The following is a 21007-nucleotide window of genomic DNA, read 5'->3' as shown; positions in this document are numbered from 1 at the left end:
GAGACTGATGGCGCCATCCCACAAAACAGCCCTTCCCCAAGGACAGACTCGCGCAGCAGCAGGGACAGGCCCTGGGCTTCAGCCCCAAGCCCTGCGCCACACCCCAGGAACAGCCCGGTGCCCCCAGCCCCACACCTACCGGGACAGGAGGACTGCTGCGTCCTGCTCCTGTTGAGCCAGGCGGGTCCTTAGTGTCTTCAGCTCCAGCTGCAGCAAACGAGAGCGTGTGGGTTAGAGAGGCCTCACGCCACTGCCCGTCTGTCTGCGCATGGAGCCACCTCTTTCCCCATCTGTCCCTCTGGTCATGCCTTTGCCCTCCATCCCACAGCCCAGCCCCAGGCTTGTCCCTCTGGTCCACACCTCCGTGCAGCCATCAGCCAGTGCACTTGGTCTCCTCACAGCCCCCAGCCCCGTTGGGACCCGTTCACCTGCTGCTGGTGGTACCAGCCGCGAGGTTTGTCCTCCTGGAGAAAGAAAGAGCGTCTGGGGTGATGGCCTCCCTTGGGCAGCAAGGTCCCATCTCCCCGTGATGCACGGTTGGTGGCCCCACAAGCCCTGGGGCCGGGCAGGGCTCCTAGAGCTGGGCCCGGAGATCCCAGGGGTTGGTTGTTACCCCCTGTCCCAGGTGAGTCCCCACCTCCCAGCCCCAGTTCCCCCCAAACAGTCATATTCGGGAAAGACTGTCCCTGTGATCGGGGGATGAGTCCACGACCCTACCTTAGTCTTGGAGGTCCCCTGGAGTTGGTGGGAGACAGAGACTGTCCCCCAGGGTCCCATGTGCTGCATGGGGCTAGGAGGGGCACGGGGCACCTGGGGAGAGACCTCCCACCCTCACAGCTGCCCGTCCCACTCCCTGGGCAGGGGAAAGACTCACGGCAGCGGGGGGGGGGTGAGGACACATCTGGCCCCTCACCTCGCTTGCCACCCGCATGGCTCCTGGCTCTGTGACGAGACAAGGGGCTGCCCGTTAGCTGGACCCACACTGCTGCAGCGCGCGGGGCGACCAGCCCCTCCAGGGCACAATGCGTGCGGGCACCTGCCAGGAGTCCTGCGTGCCGCATGGGCAGGGCCTTCCTCCACAGGGGTTGCGTGGGAGTCCATCCAGGGAGCAGGACCTTGTCCCCTCCACATGCAACCACGCAAGTCCCTCCACCCCTCACACCAGTCCCAAACTCACCGGGTGCAGGGTCCCTTCTCTCGTGCACTTGTCCAATGGAGGGGACAGATGGGGACCCCTTAATGGGGGGCAGTTTTCTTTTGGCCCATCTGTCTACACCCAGGCTGGCATCTGGTGCTGAGAGGACATGAGGGCTGAGCGTCAGGCTGGGTGGCACTGAGCACCACTTTTAGGATGGGGATCCCAGAGCCCGTATGAGCGCCACCTTGCAAGGGAGCAGAGGGCAGCAGGGCCATTGCCAGGAGGAAGGCCCCCAGGGCTGGGGCATGGGCAGGGACTGCAGGGCCAGGACCTGGCCCAGCATGAGGAGCCCATGGGGGCCAGTCCTGTTCCCCTTCCCCAGGGAACTTGCTGGTGAAGAGCAAGGGGTGGCAGCTGGGGGGGAGTGGGTGGCACAGGGCAGGGGCTGTCCAGATTGCACCTTGGACAGCGTGGAGGAGGATGGACTAAACCTAACTACCTAACTAATGCCTAAGGAACTACTAATCTAACTAAGAAACAAACAAACAACTAACTAATGAACAAATGAAATCACTAACTAACTATTGAACTATCTAACGAACTAACAAACAACCTATCAACTAACAAACTACCTACCTAACGAACTAAGAAACTAACTAGCTAACAAACTAACAATCTAACTGGCTAACGAACTGAGAAACTACCTAAAGAACTAACAAACTACCCAACAAACTGCTAAACTAAGGAACTAACTAACCAACAGAGATAAGGCACGAGGACGAGGAAGGGCAAGTGGCGCGGGCGAAGGGCGGGAGAGCACTGGGAGGAGCCGGTACCTGAGCGTGAGGCTGGGCATTGTGATGTCACTGGACACAACAGCTCTTTTGCCATGGCAACCAGGGGTCTCCCTCCCACCCGGGCAAGGTGCTGAATGCGGGGGCTGTGGGCGCCTTTGGCTTGGCCTGGCCTGGGGGTGCTCCCGCCCCAGATGACCTGAGCCCCTGAACCCTTTGGGTGCATTGTCTGTCTTTGTCCGTGTGGCCCAAGCAGTGAGCGCCCTGGCTGGAGGGTCACAGCAGTGACTGCCCTGGTGCAGGGGGTCCCGGTTAAACAGGAGCCCCCTCTGATCACTGCCCGGTGGGGTGGGGCTGGGAACACAGAGCCCAGCTCGGCCTCAGCCCCATCTTTAAGTCCAGAGTGACAATGGCCTCCGAACCCTCCACCCCTGCTTCTGTCGGAGAGAAATAGCTCCCATTCCTCTTGCCCCTGCTCAGATAGAGCTCAGCTCCCCAGCACGGTGCGGTCACTAGGAGTGGACTTTCCTGATGGTCCTCTTGCCCCACACTCACCCCTGCCACCAGCAAGGGGACGGGGCGAACTCGTGCAGCTCAGGGGGCCACTCCCTGGGCTCTGTTACTCCACGTGGGGAAGGGGGAGCAGGAATGGGCATGCTCATAGTTGTGGCACAGCCGAATCGCCAACAGGACACTTGTGGGCTCCTCACATGAGCCCAAGTGCCAGGGATGGGCCCAGCGATAGTGCTTGCTCTATGGCATGGGTCCCAGGGATGAGGCACTCACTCAGACCCCCATGCCTTTGGGTTCTGTCCACGAGTCACCATTCGGCTGAGACCCGGCGGGGGGGCAAACAGCTTGATCTTTATTAGGAACAGGATTCAGCAACTCACAAGCTCACAGCTTGCAGGGAGAACTACAACTACCCACCAGCACAAACCGCACCTGCAGGGCATCACAGGGAGAGACTGGGTCATCCCACTGCTGGCCCCTTCAAGGGACCTCCCATATACCACATCCCCATCCTTTACTCGGGCAGCTCCCTCTTAGCGACTTGGATGTTCATCAGGCGCTACTTCAACTGGTGTGGAAGAAATCAAACTTCGCGTTGTGGTTGTATTAGAATTGGCAGAGCCATCTAGGTTTATTTAAAACTATACAAGTGATCGCAGGGAGAGTTCTCAAAGGAACTCTGACCTCTACAAATGTACAAGCGTATTTATACTTTAGACAGCGAGAAAAGATGCAGGGTTCAGACAAAGCAACCTGGGGAGAAACAGAAAGATGTTGATCATTTGTTTGTCGCACGTAAGCAGTTTACTTATTTAGAAAAAAGCTCTATGTTTTGGGAACAGTTCTCAGCTTCTGGTTCGGCGGAAAGGAGGAGGTTAACATCTGCACACAGACAAAACAAGGCATGAAGGTTTCTCCTTATGTTAGAACATGTTAAAACACATAGCATCAGCATCAGCACCTTTTTTCTTCTCTTTCTCTCTCTTCTTAGTCAAGTAAGAGGCCTGGTTAAACTTATTTCCACACTGGGAACGTTTCAGGATCGTGGAGCCAGAGGTTGCTAGCACTCGGCTCACCAGTGGGCTCTAGCCTTTACCTCTATCCCATTATGGTCCTTGTTCTTCACAGGCAATCTCACCACACGTCCACTCTTAGTTGGCGTGGTGGCATCAGGTTCCTCTGGGCGACAGGTGGATTCTCTGCAATGTGATGAAACTCTTGCTCATGGTGGTCTGGTTCGTCTTCTGAAGTTTGCTGTGCTGCCATTTCTTGAGGTACACCAACTTGTCGTGCTGGGACTGACGAGTAATCCTATCCTAAGTGTCTTCTGTTCCTCCTGATTACCGCTGGGGGCTGTCGTGCAGTTCATCCCTTTTTGCCGTGACGGATGCTGGTGTCCAACTTGTACTTGTTTGCATCCCTACTTTCTCCCCGTGTGGTAGAGGTGGCAGGAAAGCAGCCGTGCGGTCGTAGCGCTCCTCCTGGTGCCTTTGAAGGTCCCGCAAGTTGTGGGAGGCGATCGACGGTCGTCTGGGTGTCAGCACCGCCGTTGTAGCAGGGAGGGGACTGCGCAGGCGGCTCCCCATCAGAAGCTGCGCTGGACCTTGCTCAAGACCGGAAATGGGCATGTTGCTCAGATTGAGTAAAGTAGATCAGAGCCGTCCTGCAATGTCGTCTTAAGTGTTCGTTTGACGGTCTGAACTGTGCGGTCAGCCTGGCCTTTGGATTGTGGCTACCCGGGCCTAGAATGGGTGATGGTTATGTCCCAGTCGGTCGCAAATTGTTTCATCGTGTGACTTTCAAATGGCCCATGATCACAGACAATTTCTCTAGGTATGAAATGGAGAGCAAACACAGACTTTGTTTTGCCTTCTACCATGCCAGCTGTTTTGTCTGGCAGGTGCAAAACTTCAGGGTACTTGGAGTAATAGGTGACTAGGATCAAATGAGACTGTCCGTGTTGGTCAAAAACGTCTGCTGTCAGTTTTAGCCAAGGCAGGTCTCGGATCTCATGTGAGATCGTGGGCTCTTTCTGATTCCTGGGTTGGAGCTCTTGACAAGGTGCACAATTTGCAATCCATCACTCAATGTGGGCATGCGTTTTACACCCACATTTTGTCTTGAGGGCGGGCTTCAACTCGCCTGAGGTTGCATAGGGAATTTTTCTACAACCATGCACAACTGGTGGTACCGCTGAGTCGACATCGGTGTGGTGGGTACCAGGAAACTGGCCCAAACCTTCAAAAACGTCCGGGTATATTTTGAGACGGTCCGCCTTGGTTGCAGGTGCTGTCGAGCCATTCCATGGACTCGTCGGAGAAGGTCTAATGTGGTGCATGCCACCCTACCACATATTGGTGGGTCACTATTGTCTGTTATATAAAAAGGTAAATCACGTTCATTAGCACCAGATTTGCAGTGTGCAAGGATTGCACTTTGTGGTTGGATGTGTGCAGTGCCGAATGCAACCAATGTAACATGAGCTGGAGTCTTCCGCACTTTCCCTTGCAAAGGCTTTGCTACATCTGCTGGGTGAGTGTTTGCTTCTGCTCCAGGATCTCACTTCAAAGCAACTAGCAAGCCAGGGATCATGACTGTGCTACACCAGGCATTCTGGCTATGAAAGGTCTGTGAAAGCTGCCTTGCAGCCATTGGGACCATATATAGGGTAGTGGCTCCTTTTGCAGATTTTGGACCCTCTGCCTTTGATTTGCACATATTTGCAAAGTGGTTCACTCCCAAGCAAATGTAACAAGTTTCTCCAAAAGCTGGGCAGGACCCAGGCTTGTGTGTGCTTCCACACCTTCTGCAGGCTCTGCCTTTGTTAGCTTCATTGTTAACCTGTGGAGCAAGCTTCACTGATGGCTTGCTTTGCTTTTGCAAAGAGCTCTGGCAGCTTGGCGTTTGCTCCCCTATATGCACGCTTGCTTCTGCAGACATAACTCGGGCCTGAGCACTTGTGAGAGCCTTTGCTCTACAGATATCCACAGGCTGCGCTAGGGTGAGGGAGGGATTTAGCTGAAGCCTTTCTTTCAGGTTGCAGGCAGTTATGCTGAAGACACTTTTGTCCTGCAGCATAACATCCTTGGCAAGAGCAAATTCACAATGCTGTGCTCTGCTTCTGAGCTCCCTTACAAAATCACCTATGCCTGCAGCCTCACATTGTAGCTAAGCTGCCAGAACTGCTACCTTTCAAAGACAGGGTTTTTCCTGGGTTCGCAGTACTTTTTGAATTCTGCAAGCACCTCAGGAAGGGTTTTGACACCCCTTGCATGTTGGTGTCAACTTCTAGGGCTTTATCCCCAGTGCAGTGAAGCATGACTGCAATTTTATAATCCTCTGCCTCTTCCGCAGCCTTTGTGACTGCAAGGTGTAATTGAAGCCTCTGTTCCCATCTCCTCCAATCTCCCCAAGATTTCCAGTGAAGGAGGATGCTGGTGGAAGTTTGAAATGCTCCATTTTTTTCTTTGAATGAACGCTGCAACCCCCTTAATCAGGATGCCCGTGACTCGACCGAGAGACGGGTCACTTGTGACACCGTACAGTGTTTGCTGTATGCCACCGGATCCCAGGGACAGGGGACTCGCTCAGACCTCTGCGCCTTTGGGGCCCCATCCTCCAGTCACCATTCAGCAGAGACCGGTGGAGTGGTAGACAGCTTTATCTTGATTAGGAACAGGATTCATCAACTCACATGCTCACATCGTGCAGGGAGAACTACAACTCCCACCACCACAAACCGCACCTGCAGGGCATCACGGGGGAAGACTGGGTGGTCCATCTATTGGCCCCTTGAAGGTACATATCATATACCACAAACAATGCTCGCATCCAAAGGGGTGTGATGGTGAAGCCTAAAGAGCTTGACCAGGTTTCCCCAGCAGAGACGGAGAGGCCTGGCCAGGGACAGAGGAGTGCACATGCCCTCTAATCTGTCCCAGCCTCCCCTGGCACACTACCTCTATGCAAATCCCAATTCAATCCTGCTCAAGGACCTGCCCGGGGGTGCTGGGGACCACGGCCCCAGGAGCTGAGCTTCCCTCCTCCGCTCTGGGCTCCCCTCCTGCAGCACCATGACCACCCTGGTCAGGGCCCTGCTCGTCCTGGCCCTGCTCCCCCACGAGTGCTTGGGGCAGGGCTGGGGCTGGCAGCAAGGGTAGAGTCAGGAACCCTGGTGCCCAGTGCCAGGTGCCCCAGAGCCAGGTTGGGGCAGGTGAGGGGGGCTCCTGGAGGCTGTGGGGAGAGACCCGCATCCCATGGACATCCCCCTGCTCCCCACAAGCAGTCCAACCCCAGCCCTGACCCTCCAGCCTCCGCTCAGGCCACACCAGCCCTCTGGGCCACCTCTAGCCCCAGCTCCTTCTCCCACGGCCCAGCCCCTGCAGCTTCCCTGCCACCAGCACCCTCTGCCACTGAGGCTCTTTCCTGGGCCTGTCTCCAGGAGCGGGAGGTGCTGGACTGTGAGGGGACCTTGTGAAGGTCAAGTGAGGCAAATTCAGAGCCACAAACACCTGATATCTGCTGGCATCTTCTGGCCCCGCCAAGGCTGGGGCTGGCAGGGGGTGTCCAGGGGTTTGGGCCCCCACCAGCCCTGCGGACCAGCACTGTGCAGTCCTGGGGGAAGCTGCTCTTGCTTCTCACCGCCCTGCCAGGTAAGTCCACGTCTCAATGCCCTGAAATATCCCAAAGTGTTGAGATCCCAGAGACTTCGGCACTGGGTAAGCCTGACCGGGGCATCCTCAGGGTCCCTCAACATCTTCCCATGTGACTGGCACAATGCTTATTCTTACCCTTTTTTTGTTATGGAAGCCCCGTCTCGGATCTGGAGGGGGAGTTCAGATGCCGTACAGCGGGTTGGGGTTTGGGGCAGGGGTCTGTGCACCTCTCTGCAAAGCCTCTGGATTCACCTTTGGCAGCAACTCCAGAAACCAGCTCCAGCAGGTGCCTGGGGAGCGGCTGGACATGAGTGGCCTGAGAGCGGTGGACAGAGGGTCTTCCCAGCTGCCATCAGGAGGTCATCACAACTCAACACTAGCCCTGCTCCCCAGATCGGGGTAATTTTGGGAGTGCCAGGCACGTCTACACGAGACTTTACTGTGTGCTTGCCTAAAGAACCGCACAGCCTGTCCATGCGTCTTTGAAAGAGCACCAAACTAATCAACTCTGCAGCAGGGTAGGACTTGTAAATACACAGCTGCAGTTTTTTTGTGCACAGCAGCACACAAGTAGACCCGTCCAGCTGGCTGTGGCACGAGGGTGCTTCTGTGCTGGGGCTGTCTGCCAGCGAACCCCGTGCCGAAGCATCCTCATGCCCCAGCCAACCCCTCTGAGCACATTGAGCCCAGTCGACCCCCTGGCTCCCCTGCCCCCTAGCGCTGCTGTGACTTGGCTCAGTGTGCTGTGATCTGGGTGCACTTGCAGACGCGCACCCAGGAGCTTTGCCCCCTAAAGGCCCGGGTAGACGCTCCCACTGAATCTCCTATGCTGTAGACAAGACCTCCTGTCCCGGGTCTAAGGGAGTCCTTGGAAGCAGCACATTCATTTACTAAAGCCTTGATATTGCTCTGCCTTACACCAAGGCTAGGGAAGGGACCTGTATGGCTCCATGATACAGGGAACACAGTAAGAGAGGAAATGAGACTCGGGCTGCCTGCCTTCTCCAGGACAAATCCATTTTAATATTTTAAAGTTGGTGGCCTGTAGAGATTTGGACAGTTCTCCAGCACCTTGGCTCCCTGGCCTCAGGCCTAATTTAGGATGGAGATGTGGTCCATGTCTTTACAGAGCAGAAAGATCCCAACAAAAATGGCAAGAAGCCTTTTGCATGAGACGAGCCATTGCAGCGCTGGCTAGCTGTGGCAACAAGCCATGAAAGGGAAACTGTTTTAGCATTCTTCGAGGCACATTTTATTTCTTAAAGACATTTTTCACGTTCCAAGCCAAATTCGCCCAATGAAGTCCAAATCAGTGAGTCAGTTCAGACCCATAAGTGGCCCTACAACCAGCAGGCCCAAGCATGGAGGCTTGGGGTTCAGATGCCCCTCAAGTTTTGCCTGTCCTCAGACATAGCTGCAGAAGCAAGCGAGGGAGGAGCCTCCCATGTCCATAAAGTGGGCTTTAAACCGCAACACCTTGGCGGGTACTAAACCGCACCAGAAGAACAGTTATCCCGAGGATCGCTTAAGGAAGACTGCCTGCATGGACCCAGATCCATGATGTTTCCCCTGCCAGGAGCAGCCTCTCTGCAGCCTGCTGCAGCACCCCATGTGCTTCCCCCTGTGAGGTTCTACAAGATAAGATTGAAGAGCACAGCATGTAGGCTGCGGAAGACTCCCAGAATGCCTCCCTAACACCAGCAAGATAATGTCTCCCTGACACCTGCAAGATAACAAGAAGTTCAGAAAAAGGTCTCATTATAATGCTAAAAATCACCCCCCTGGGGCAGAGCAAAGTATGTTAATGAAACATACATATATGTAAATGAGACACATGGCTGAAACATAGGTATAGAGACATGCTCAGGAGAGAACGTCTTATGTCAGTGGCTTGTAACCAATCACCAAACGATACACTTGCGAACATATGTATAAAAGGTACCCAAAGGTAGTAACCTGTGTGCTTGTTATGTGAACTATCTGCTTGCACCATTTATTGCTGGCAATAAAACCTTCCTTTGTACTTCCACCCCTGGTATACTTATTGGCGCTCGCATACCAGGCACGATCCCAGACTTGAGCTGGGGCACAACAGTTTTGGCACCCCAGATGGGACTGCCTTAGATAAGTCTTTGCCCGTGTGGAATCAGAAAAAATATATGCCTTAAACTTTGATTATTTTAGTTATAAGATGACATAACCGCTTTGTGTAGAATTGCTGGCTCTGTGCAGTAGAACAGATAAGGGCAAGTGTTTGTTCTTTGTAACTCTTCTGTAAATGCTTCGCTCACCGCGGCCTTAAAGGTAGAAAAAAAAAAAAAAAAAGTATGTACAAAGTAGATTTCCAGGTGCAAAAAGGAGGTTTGTGAACTAACCCTACCTCCCCCATAATTCCCATCCTGATAACAGCAAAGAAATAATGAAGTAATATTATAGCCGCTTTTCATGCTAATTTCACTATATGATCACGTGAGTTATAAGCGACTGTTAAAAAATATATAAGCCTCCTGATTTTGCTCTTGGGGGGGGACCCCTTCCAAGTGCTTAGGAAATCCATGTCACTTTGGAACTCCCCCTACAGCTGTAGTTTCTTTTGAATAAAAGCTTCTGCTGACCTGACCCAAAAGTACTCTGTGTGTGTTTCCACGACAATTCCTGGTGCCGTGACTCAGATCCAGAACACAGGCTGAGGAAGGAGGACCGCAGGCTACCCCCCCCGAACCCTGAGGCGCCAAACTTGAGAGGTAAGAGACCTAATTCAAAATCTCTATTGGGGTTTCGGAGGAGGACTGCCTGTAGGCTCCCAACTTGGCCGTGGTAACTGGATCTGAACCTTGTTAAAACAGGTCAGTCTGAACCTTACTGCCGGCTAAAATTTTCTGTCTGGTAAAGGATCCCATTTTGTGTCTGGTAATGTACGTTTTAGGGAGAAACTGTTTGAGGCACCTTCATCCAACAGCACATCGGGCTTGTAGTTAATTAACTAAGGCAGTGTGGGGTAGGAGGTCTGGCTGACTGAATAAATGTGCATGTGTGTGTGTATTTAGAAATATGAGCCACTGACCAGGACTGAGACTACGGTTGGGCTCAGCCGCCCCAATTCTGCCTGACAGGGCAGTTTTGAAAGCAAGGGGGCCCAACTGGAACCTCGTGACCCAGTGGACAGGGCTTATTGAATGAATGTGTGTGTGTATTTAGAAATATGAGCCACTGCCAGGACTGAGACTACGGTTGGGTTCAGCCGCTCCAATTCTGCCTGACAGGGCAGTTTTAAAAACAAGGGGACCCAACTGGAACCTCGTGACCCAGTGGACAGGGCGTCTGAGTGATTTTGTCTTTTCCAAACCCCTCGTCCCAGTAGCTTCTGCCAAAAGCAGGAGTGAAAGGATCCCTCTAGTGTTTCCCTCCCCATTTCCATTTTATGAGCCGGTGTCGGGTCAGAAGCCTTTTGTCTGGGCAGTGAAAAACTGCGGGGCAAGGCACTGAGCGGCCCGGACATCCTAAATAAGCCTCTCCTACGTCTCCCTGTGTGACTGAAAATGGGAACAAGTCAGTCTAAACAGGTTCCTGTCCCCCCTAAGGGGACTCCGGCGTACTTTATGTACACACACTATTCTCCCGAGACTTGCAAGTACCTGGATAAGTGGAACTGGTATACTAGGGATGATCCTGTGAAACATTTTCCACAGGAAGGAACATTTGATCAGGATAAAATAGTGCACTTGAGAGGGGCGTTAGAGTCCCGTGGATCCAAAACACCACAAAACCAGTGGGATGCGTTCTTTTATTGGTATGATAAAATGTCCAAAAGGCGGACAGAATCTCAAACTAGGAGCCTAAAAGACTCTCAAAAAAAATTAAAACAGCAGTTAAAAGCTGTTCGGGAGAAATTGGCTGCTCCCCCAAATTACACGCTGGCCACCGCTCCGATGTATCCAGCATTGCCCGGGGCGCCCCCACCACCGGAGCCAGCAGAGGATATCCTTGACCTTTGTTCGAACCCTGCTCTCCTGGGACTCCCACATCAGCAACAACCGGTTCAACATCAGGCTGCAGCCCAGGCTAGTGACCCATTAGCTGAAGCTCCTTCAGTAAATCCATCCACGGAGCTTAATAGTCCGGACTCATCCACCATATCTGCCACTCAATCATCACCAGTGTGGCAATTTACTCCTGGGTCACAACCCACCACAGGTGTATTTAGAAGAATGGGAATAGGCATGGAAAGATCTCCCATCAATCTGAGATCCCGAACTACACAAGTTTACCCCCTAAGATAAATGCCAGGCATTGGCACCGATGGACAAAATATAGTAACTGTGCATGCACCCTGGACTCCAGGTGATCTCTACAATTTAACTCAAAAGTTCCCAAAAATCAGGGAAGACCCAAAAAAGTTTCAGGAAGAATTGCAGACTGTTATAAATTGTTATAATCCAACATGGGCTGACATTAATCAGCTCATGCGATCCATTTTGCCCAAGGAGACTATGCTACGTCTGTACGCTGCCTGTACTTGGCCAGATCAAAACCCAGGGATTGGCCAAGACTTTATTGACAAGAGAAATGCTTTGGTTCAGGCAGTTCTCACAATTTGCCCAAAAAAGGCAGACTGGACCAAAATAAATACCTGTAAACAAAACAAAAATGAACGCCCCAGTGACTATTTAGAACGCCTCAAACAGGCATTTGAACGATACTCAGGAATGGATAACCCAGTCGGAAATGCTAAACAAGCAATAGTGGCAGCATTCGTCCAGGGACTTAACCCTAAAATTGCTGAGAAAATTCAAACAGTAATTATTGGCTGGGAAACTAAAGATTTGACTAAAGTCCTTGCTGCGGCTAACCATTTTCATAACAAATTGGAACGGTCTAAAGACAGTGCCGAGTTTAAGTTAATGGCCTTACAGATTTCTCAGTTGCAGGGTCCAGGTAGAGGAAGGGGACGAGGATGGGGAAGGGGAGGCCCGGGTAGATTCAGGGGAAGAGATAGATCCTTGAGCCCACAAAACCCAGGCTATGGGAACCAATGTCATTATTGCAAGCAAGAAGGACATTGGAAATCAGAATGCCCCAACCGCCCCGGCCAAGGACCCAGACCCCAGCCCCCACCTCCACTTCCTGTCAATTTTCCCAGTGTTGAATAGGACAGCCTGAGGGACAGTGACATCATTGCTCCTTTGCTTGCTACTGACCAATCTGGTCCGTTTGTTGAATGCCTTATTTCTGGTAAACCTGTCTCCTGTCTTGTCGACACCGGAGCGTCCCGCTCCACGCTAAAGGCTGCTGAGTTTCCTTTTCTGCCTTATTCTCCTGAAACTGTAAATGCTGTCGGTATAGGCAAACAACCTATCCCACATCCCGTCTCTGAACCTGTCTCCATCTCTATTGGCCCTTTGTCTGAAAATCATGCCTTTCTTCTTAGCCCCTGTGCACCTGTCAACCTTCTTGGTAAGGATTTGCTGTGTAAACTGGGATGCGTGATTTATTGTAGCCCAGATGGTGTTTACCTTGAGGTACCGGAACATAGGGAAACCGAGCTTGTGGCTTTGCTAACCCAGGAGTACTCTGATTCCGACACTTCCTTCTTGCAAGAGGAACTGTTGGCATGAGTACCACCACAGCTGTGGTCCACCCATGCGAATGAAGTGGGGCACATGCTGAGTGCTGAACCAGTGCATATCATCCTGAACCCTGCCAAGCCACTTCCTCGTGTCCCACAGTACCCCATCTCAAAGGAAGCTGAGGAAGGGATCAAGCCTGTCGTTTCCTCACTCCTTGAGCAAGGGATTATTGTCCCAATACGCTCCCCTTGCAACACACCTATCCTACCTGTCAAAAAACCTGGTAAAGATACGTATCGCTTTGTGCAAGATCTTCGAGCTGTAAATGCCGCTGTGTTACCCGCTTTCCCCGTGGTCCCTAACCCTGCCACTATTCTTTCCTGTATCCCTTCAGATGCTACATATTTCACAGTAGTGGATCTTTGTTCTGCTTTTTTCTCTATCCCCGTTCATAAGGATAGCCAGTATCTGTTTGCATTTACTTATCAGGGATTTCAATATACCTGGACAAGACTCCCTCAGGGATATACAGAGTCCCCAACCCTGTTTTCCCAGATCCTAAAAAAAGATTTGGATCCTATCACGTTCAAAGGGGGGTCCACCCTTGTTCAGTACGTTGATGATCTATTGTTAGCCTCACCCACTTTAGAGGCCTGTGAGCAAGATACTTTGACACTCCTCACAGCTTTAGCTCAGAAAGGCCACAAGGCCTCAAAATCTAAATTGCAGCTCTGCAAGTCTAAGGTACATTATTTAGGGCATGATATCTCAGCAGGAGAACGACACCTTTCCCCTAGTAGAGTTGAAGCTATCCTCAACATTCCCAAACCTATGACTAGAAAACAGATGAGGGGATTCTTAGGTGCAACGGGTTATTGTAGACAGTGGATCCTGGGTTATGCTGCTTTCGCAAAACCCTTGCAAGCATTCACTCATGATACCACCCCGGAACCCCTCCCTTGGACTCCTGAAGCCGAACAAGCATTTGTGGTCCTTAAGCAAGCCCTCACTCTTGCTCCTGCTCTTGGACTTCCTAATTATAAGAAACCCTTTACCTTGTTTTGTCATGAACGGGAAGGAATCGCTTTAGGAGTACTCACTCAGCTGCATGGTGAAAAGCATCGCCCAATTGCATATTACAGCTCTGCCCTTGATCCCGTAGCTGCGGGACTTCCTCCTTGCCTCCGTTCAGTTGCAGCTGCTGCCTTGTTGGTTGAAAAGGCAGATTCTCTAGTTTTGGGACACTCTTTAACCGTTGCAGTTCCACATGCTGTGATGGCCCTTCTGCTCAAGGGCAAAACTCAGCACATTTCCAATTCCCGTCTTACTAAATATGAGAAACTTCTACTGTCAGCTGCAAATGTAACCTTAAATCGCTGTTCAATTCTGAATCCTGCGTCACTTCTGCCTATTGCCTCTGATGGTGAGCCTCGTGATTGCCTGTCTATCACAACTCAATTGTTAACCCCTCGAACTGACCTCAAGGACATTCCTATCCCGAACTCTGACCTTGTTTTGTTTGTTGATGGTTCCTGTCTTAGAAATGATGCAGGCAAATTAGTTGCGGGATATGCAGTATGCACTCAGTATGCTGTTCTGGAAGCCTATTCTTTACCCCAAGCTCGTTCTGCTCAAGTTGCTGAACTCATTGCTTTAACACGTGCTTGCATTCTTGCAAAAAATCAAACCACAACCATTTATACTGACTCTAAGTATGCTTTTGGTGTTGTTCATGATTTTGGACAAATCTGGAAACAAAGAGGGTTCCTCACTTCATCAGGGACCCAAATCAGTCATGGTTGTTATGTAAAAGCGCTCTTAGAAGCTGTTCAATTGCCTCTTGCTATTGCTATTGTTAAATGTAAAGCTCATGAGAAACCCTTTGATGATGTCACACGAGGAAATGATCTGGCAGACCGTTCTGCCAGAAATGCGGCCCTTTCTGGCCCACAGGCTCCTAACTCTGTTTTTGTGTGTTTTTCAGCAGACCAGTCTCCTTTGGCTAGCCTTTCAAGTCTGGCCCTTCTTCAAAATCAGGCCCCAAAAAAGGAAATAAATGACTGGCTGCATGCAGGATGTTCACTGCACCCCGACTCTCTCTGGCGCTCCCCGGACGGCCGCCTGGTGGCGCCTAGAGAGCTTTTGCCACATCTTGCTCGTTTAACCCACTCTGTGGCCCATACGAGCAAAGGAGGAATGATTGCTACAGTACAAAGAAATTGGTTTGCCCCAAATTTTCCTTCCATGGCACAACAGTACTGTAGCTCCTGTCCCATCTGCTTAGCTCACAACATTGGGCAACGGGTAAAAACGACACCCGCAGCCCATCCCCCTCCATGGGGACCGTTTATAAATCTACAAATTGATTTTGTGCAGCTACCTAAGTGCTGTTCTTATAAATACATTCTTGTTATTATTGATGTGTTCTCTGGATGGGTGGAAGCCTACCCATGCGTACGTGCTGATTCCATCACTGTAGCAAAGAAATTGCTCAAAGAATTCATCCCTAGATTTGGATTGCCCCTCACAATAGATAGTGACCGTGGCACCCATTTCACAGGACAGATAATAAAAAACGTCTGCCAAGCACTCAACATACAGCAACACCTACACTGTAGTTATCATCCACAGTCAAGTGGTGCTATAGAACATAAAAACTCTGATTTAAAAATGTGCATTTCGAAGATTTGTGCTGAAACAGGCCTCAAATGGCCTGATGCACTGCCCATTGCTCTTATACACATTAGAAACACTAACAGAAAACATGGCCTAACCCCTTATAAAATACTCATGGCACGACCCATGAGGATGCCAGCTACACCACCTGTTGCCCCTCACCAAACAGACCTACAATTAACTGATGAAACTGTACTAAATTATTGCAAGGCATTAATAAAGTATGCCAGGTCTGTTCATTCACAGGTCCAAGAAGCCTTACCTCAACCACCGGATGTTCCCTGTCACAACCTCGAACCAGGGGATTAGATCTACATAAAGGTCTATCAACAGAAAAACGCACTTCAACCCAGATGGAAAGGACCTTTCCAGGTACTTCTGACCACTAATTCTGCTGTTCGTTGCCAAGGTCACCAAACGTAGACTCACGCCTCTCACTGCAAGAAGGTATCACCTCCATTGGACCCCGAAGCAGCTGTATTCCAACCCAGGTTGGGATCTTTCCCTGAGGCCAAGGACAAAGACCCTCAGGACCTCACTCAGGCAAGTGAGGAGCATCAGGGTGCAAGTGCTAGTAACCTCTCCCCTGCACCCAACATCTCAGCCCAGCCGGATTCATCAGTTAAAAAACGAAGATATCATCTTCGGCCTCGAAGAAAGTGAATGCTCCCATTCGGAAGATCACCACCTCGATCAAGACCAAGAGCCGACATTATCAGTCCTTTAGATAACTTGAGCCCAGAGGACGAAGAAAGACTTTGGCTGCCATCCTGGGTTTGGCTGGTAGTGTTCTTTTTCTTACTGGTGCTGGTTATGTTTGTTGTTAAGATTCTTTGTCCCTCCTGTATCTAAAAATGGCACTGATATCCTTATATATCACACTTGGATATCTCAATATCACCCAAGGGGGGTAAAAAAAAAATTTATATTTACAGATCTCCCATGCGGTGGCTCAAGCTAAAAATAAAAATAACTGCTAGATATGCTCTCACAGCCCAGCACACCTACACCAAAAAATCCCAATGATCGAAGTACCAATATCCCTCCAGCAATGGAAAACAATAAACGGCGGCTTCGTTAGACACTACTCGTTAGCTGCCCATCGGTCCGCTCCTAAAGAATGGAGGGCCGCCCCTGCTAACTGGATAATCTCCCCAAGAGTAGAGGCGCCTTTCTGTTACAGATCCAACAACACCGGAGCTTATAATAAAGCCACACCTGTAGGACACTACCCTCATTGCCTAACTACTCTAGATTATAGCCCTAGTAGCACCAGTGGAATCCTGTTGGGTAATGTACACTCTCTCATTTGTACAGGATTCATGGTCTACAACTTTTCTAAAGAACCTCATGTTGCTCTCATTGCAAACAGATCGAAATTTTACATTCACTCCAATTTTACTTCTTGTAATACATCTCGGTCCAGCAGGATAGCAGCTAAACGTGGACCGTCCTATACGATACATATCAATCAAAAGTGCCGGATAGGACACAACAACTGTCGAGATTTGAGTACCCTTTCTGCCCCAGGCCTTTACTGGCTCTGCGAAAACAGGGCTCATAAAATCTTGCCCTGGAATTGGGTGGGGGCATGCACTCTTGGACGTGTTATCCCTGGTTTCGAAATGCATAGTGCAATATATCTGGAACAAGTAAAAAATTTCAACCATCACATGAAAAGGGCGGTTAACCCCTTAGCTACCAGAAACACAGGGTTCCATCGATTTGTGAGAACCTTCATACCATGGCTTGGAGTAAGAGAGTTGGAACTAGCCATAATTAACATTTCAGCCACAATGGAAGCTATGGGAAATGCCACTGCGGATGCAATTCAGGCTCTGCAAAAAGAGATCTCCCAGATCTCACAAGTAACTATACAACACCGCATAGCCCTAGATTACCTATTGGTATCCCAGGGAGGAGTATGTGCCTTAGTAAACTCCACCTGTTGTGTCTATGTCAATCAGGACATGCGAATAGAAACTGACATTCACAAAATCCGAAATCAGTTAAGGGTCCTACATCAAGTGGCCTCAGAAAATACTGACTGGAGGCTAGAAGAAATGTGGTCTTGGCTAACCTCCTGGCTCCCAGATTTCGGGGCCCTTGGCAAGAAAATCCTGTATGGAATATTGTTTGTCTTGATAGTTCTGATAATGTTCTATGTCTTAATGCAACTGATCCTCTGCTGCGTGAAAGCCAGCAGGAGAAACTTTAGCAAGGCAAGAAAACCCACAGCAGAGTCTAGAATAATGGTGTTACAAAAGTGTGAGCAGATTAAAAGAAAACATAAAAGGCTGCATGATGAAATAGAGGGGCTCATGAGAATGAAAATTTAAGGCTAAAGTGAGACTAAATAGTCTCAAAGGGGGGGGCTGTGGAATCAGAAAAAATATATGCCTTAAACTTTGATTATTTTAGTTATAAGATGACATAACCGCTTTTTGTAGAATTGCTGGCTCGGTACAGTAGAACAGATAAGGGCAAGTGTTTGTTCTTTGTAACTCTTCTGCAAATGCTTCGCTCACCGCGGCCTTGAAGGTAGAAAAAAAAAAAAAAAAGTATGTACAAAGTAGATTTCCAGGTGCAAAAAGGAGGTTTGTAAACTAACCCTACCTCCCCCATAATTCCCATCCTGATAACAGCAAAGAAATAATAAAGTAATATTATAGCCGCTTTTCATGCTAATTTCACTATATGATCACGTGAGTTATAAGCGACTGTTAAAAAGTATATAAGCCTCCTGATTTTGCTCTTGGGGGAGAACCCCTTCCAAGTGCTTGGGAAATCCATGTCACTTTGGAACTCCCCCTACAGCTGTAGTTTCTTTTGAATAAAAGCTTCTGCTGACCTGACCCAAAAGTACTCTGTGTGTGTTTCCACGACACCCGGACTAACTGACGACCAGCCAGCCGCTCCTCTGGGACGAATGTCAGGCGCGCCCCAGGATCTCTTTTCCCGGTAAGACCTTTGCTTCAGGGGGAGCTGGATCGCTGTGGCGGCAGTAGCCTAATGGTGCAATGCCATAGAGTGGAAATACCAGTAACAGGCACCGGGAAGAGAGGGATAGGGTCAGACAATGGCCCGCATTTCATCGCACAGATGACTCAGAAAGTTTCTGAGTTTCTAGGAATCAGCTGGCACTTACACACCCCTTGGCAGCCCCAGTCCAGCGGGAAAGTGGAGCGTATGAATAAAACCTTGAAAAGACATCTTACAAAAATTTGCCAAGAAGCCCAACTCAAGTGGCCAGAAGCTTTGCCTTTAGCTTTATTACGGGTAAGGGTGGTGCCTCACTCTAAATTGGGATTAAGCCCATTTGAAATAATGTATGGAAAGCCCTACCCACTGAATCTGCCTGTGAGTGGCGAGCAGCAACTACATGTGTTAGGGGAAGGAATGGTCAGAGAATATGTATGGTCGCTGGTTTCTGTTTTGTCTTCTATCCATCAACAGGTACGAGACGTGTTGCAGTCGCAGAACAAGTTTCCCGCCCCAGAAAACCAGTTGTCACCTGGGAGCTACGTAATCGTGAAGGACTGGAACGAGGAGCCGCTTCGGGCCAGATGGAAGGGTCCATATAGGGTACTCCTGATGACTCCAACAGCAGCCAAGCTCGAGGGAATCAAGACTTGGATACATTCCAGTCGCCTAAAGCCGGTGGCTGGACCAGAGCAGGAAGAAACCCCTGTGGACTATGGGACCAGAAGCAGAGAACAGTGGAAAGTGGAACCGATTAAAGACTTAAGATTCCTATTCAAAAGAAAAGAACTTTAAATAATTTGTCAATTTTGTTCCTTTTGATCAAGTTTTACAGCACTCATTATGAAATTAGTCAGGATTCTCTTGTTAGGTGTCCTGGCCTGCACACTCCTTCTCATGGTAGGGGAGGGCCTTTTAAGACATAAATTTGATTCCCAGGAAAATGTCTGGATCTATCTGGCCTGGGAGGTTTTAAATAGGACAGATTTCTGCTTAGCAGGAGGGACCAATACTCGCCTGATTTTTACTTCATGCTTAATTGCAGTACCGACCCCTTTGGAAGTTTTACAAGAATATACTATGCTGAGAGATATAAATAAGGAAAACACCTATCAAGATATGTATAATTGGAGAGCTATTGTGAAAAATAGAAGCAGAAACATGTTTTCCTTAGGGGTCCAGGTAACAGCCAGCGTTTCCAAATGCTTCCTAATGGTCAATTGTACTGGTAATTGCCTTCAATTGAACCATGGTGAAAATATCCTCTGTAATGAGACCAGTCAAGTATCCTATGCATATGCACATACCATCCTCCCTCGGGGATGGTTTCTGGCTTGTGGGAAAGTAATATATTCGTACCTCCCGGCAAACACTACTGGGGGACCATGCACCGTGGCCCGGGTGACCGCAGTTATCCCAAGGAAATCTGATATGATGTATACTGAACGAACCTCCCTCGGTGGGAGGTATAAGCAGTCATACACTGCTCTCACCGCTGATTGCGATGAGAATGATTCCCCTGGGTTGTTATCTAAGGCTGAATATACAGCATTAGCTGTATCCATTGCAGGAATTCCGGGCCTCACGGTGAGTAATAGCAGAAACCTTAATGCAATCGCCTGTGTTCTAGCAGAAGGACTAAACGCCACATCCCCAGCTCGTTCAGCCCTGAATGCTGAGCAGAAACAATTAAGAGACGCTGTCTTGGAGAATGGGGCCGCTATTGATTATCTCTTACTACGACACAATCAGGGGTGTGAAGCTTTTGGGGGAATGTGTTGTTTCAATCTCACAGATAATTCTGTGCTAATTGAAGACAAGGTTGGTGCTTTACAACAACTAGCACTGGCATTAAGAAAATCAACTGGTCCAGACTTTTCCTGGTTAACTTCCTGGATTCCCAATTTTGGGTGGTTGAGACAGTTATTTAGTATAGTTGTCCTTTTCTGTATTATAGGTATAATGGTTTGTTGCTGTATACAATGCTTGCCTGCTTTCACATCTATTTTTAAGCCTAAGGTTAATCAAATGATTCTGCAAACAAGGAAAGCTGACGATACCAAATTTGTGTTACACCAAATTGAATGGAGCAATTCTAATAATTATTAAAATGCTCCAAAGCGGGGAATGTGAGGTTCTACAAGGTAAGATTTTACTGGGGGAGATTAAGATTTGAGAACACAGCATGTAGGCTGCGGAAGACTCCCAGAATGCCTCCCTGACACCAGCAGGATAATGTCTCCCTGACACCTGCAAGATAACAAGAAGTTCAGAAAAACGTCTCATTAGAATGCTAAAAATCACCCCCCCCCCCCCCCCCGGGGGCAGAGCAAAGTATGTTAATGAAACATACATGTATGTAAATGAGACACATGGCTAAAACACAGGTATAGAGACATGCTCAGGAGAGAATGTCTTATGTCAGTGGGGGGTTAGGAGGGGTTAGGGGGCTAAAAATAACCTTGTGTCGGGGGTGGGGGATAGGAAAAGAGCAGCCCCACGGCTGGGGCCAGTGGCTAGGCTTTCCAAACCCCAGGGCTATTCTGGGAACTGTACAGAAGTTCAGTTAGATCAGGTGGCCATTTTTAACCCAATCTATCCTCCCCCTAGCATCCCCAAACATCTGTTCCTAGCCTGTCTGCCCGGCAGAGTCCCACCTTCTGGTTACCGTGTGGTAACACC

Source organism: Alligator mississippiensis, chromosome 16 (assembly GCF_030867095.1).
Source record: "Alligator mississippiensis isolate rAllMis1 chromosome 16, rAllMis1, whole genome shotgun sequence".
Lineage (NCBI taxonomy): Eukaryota > Metazoa > Chordata > Crocodylia > Alligatoridae > Alligator > Alligator mississippiensis.
Note: the sequence above shows the minus strand (reverse complement) of the source record.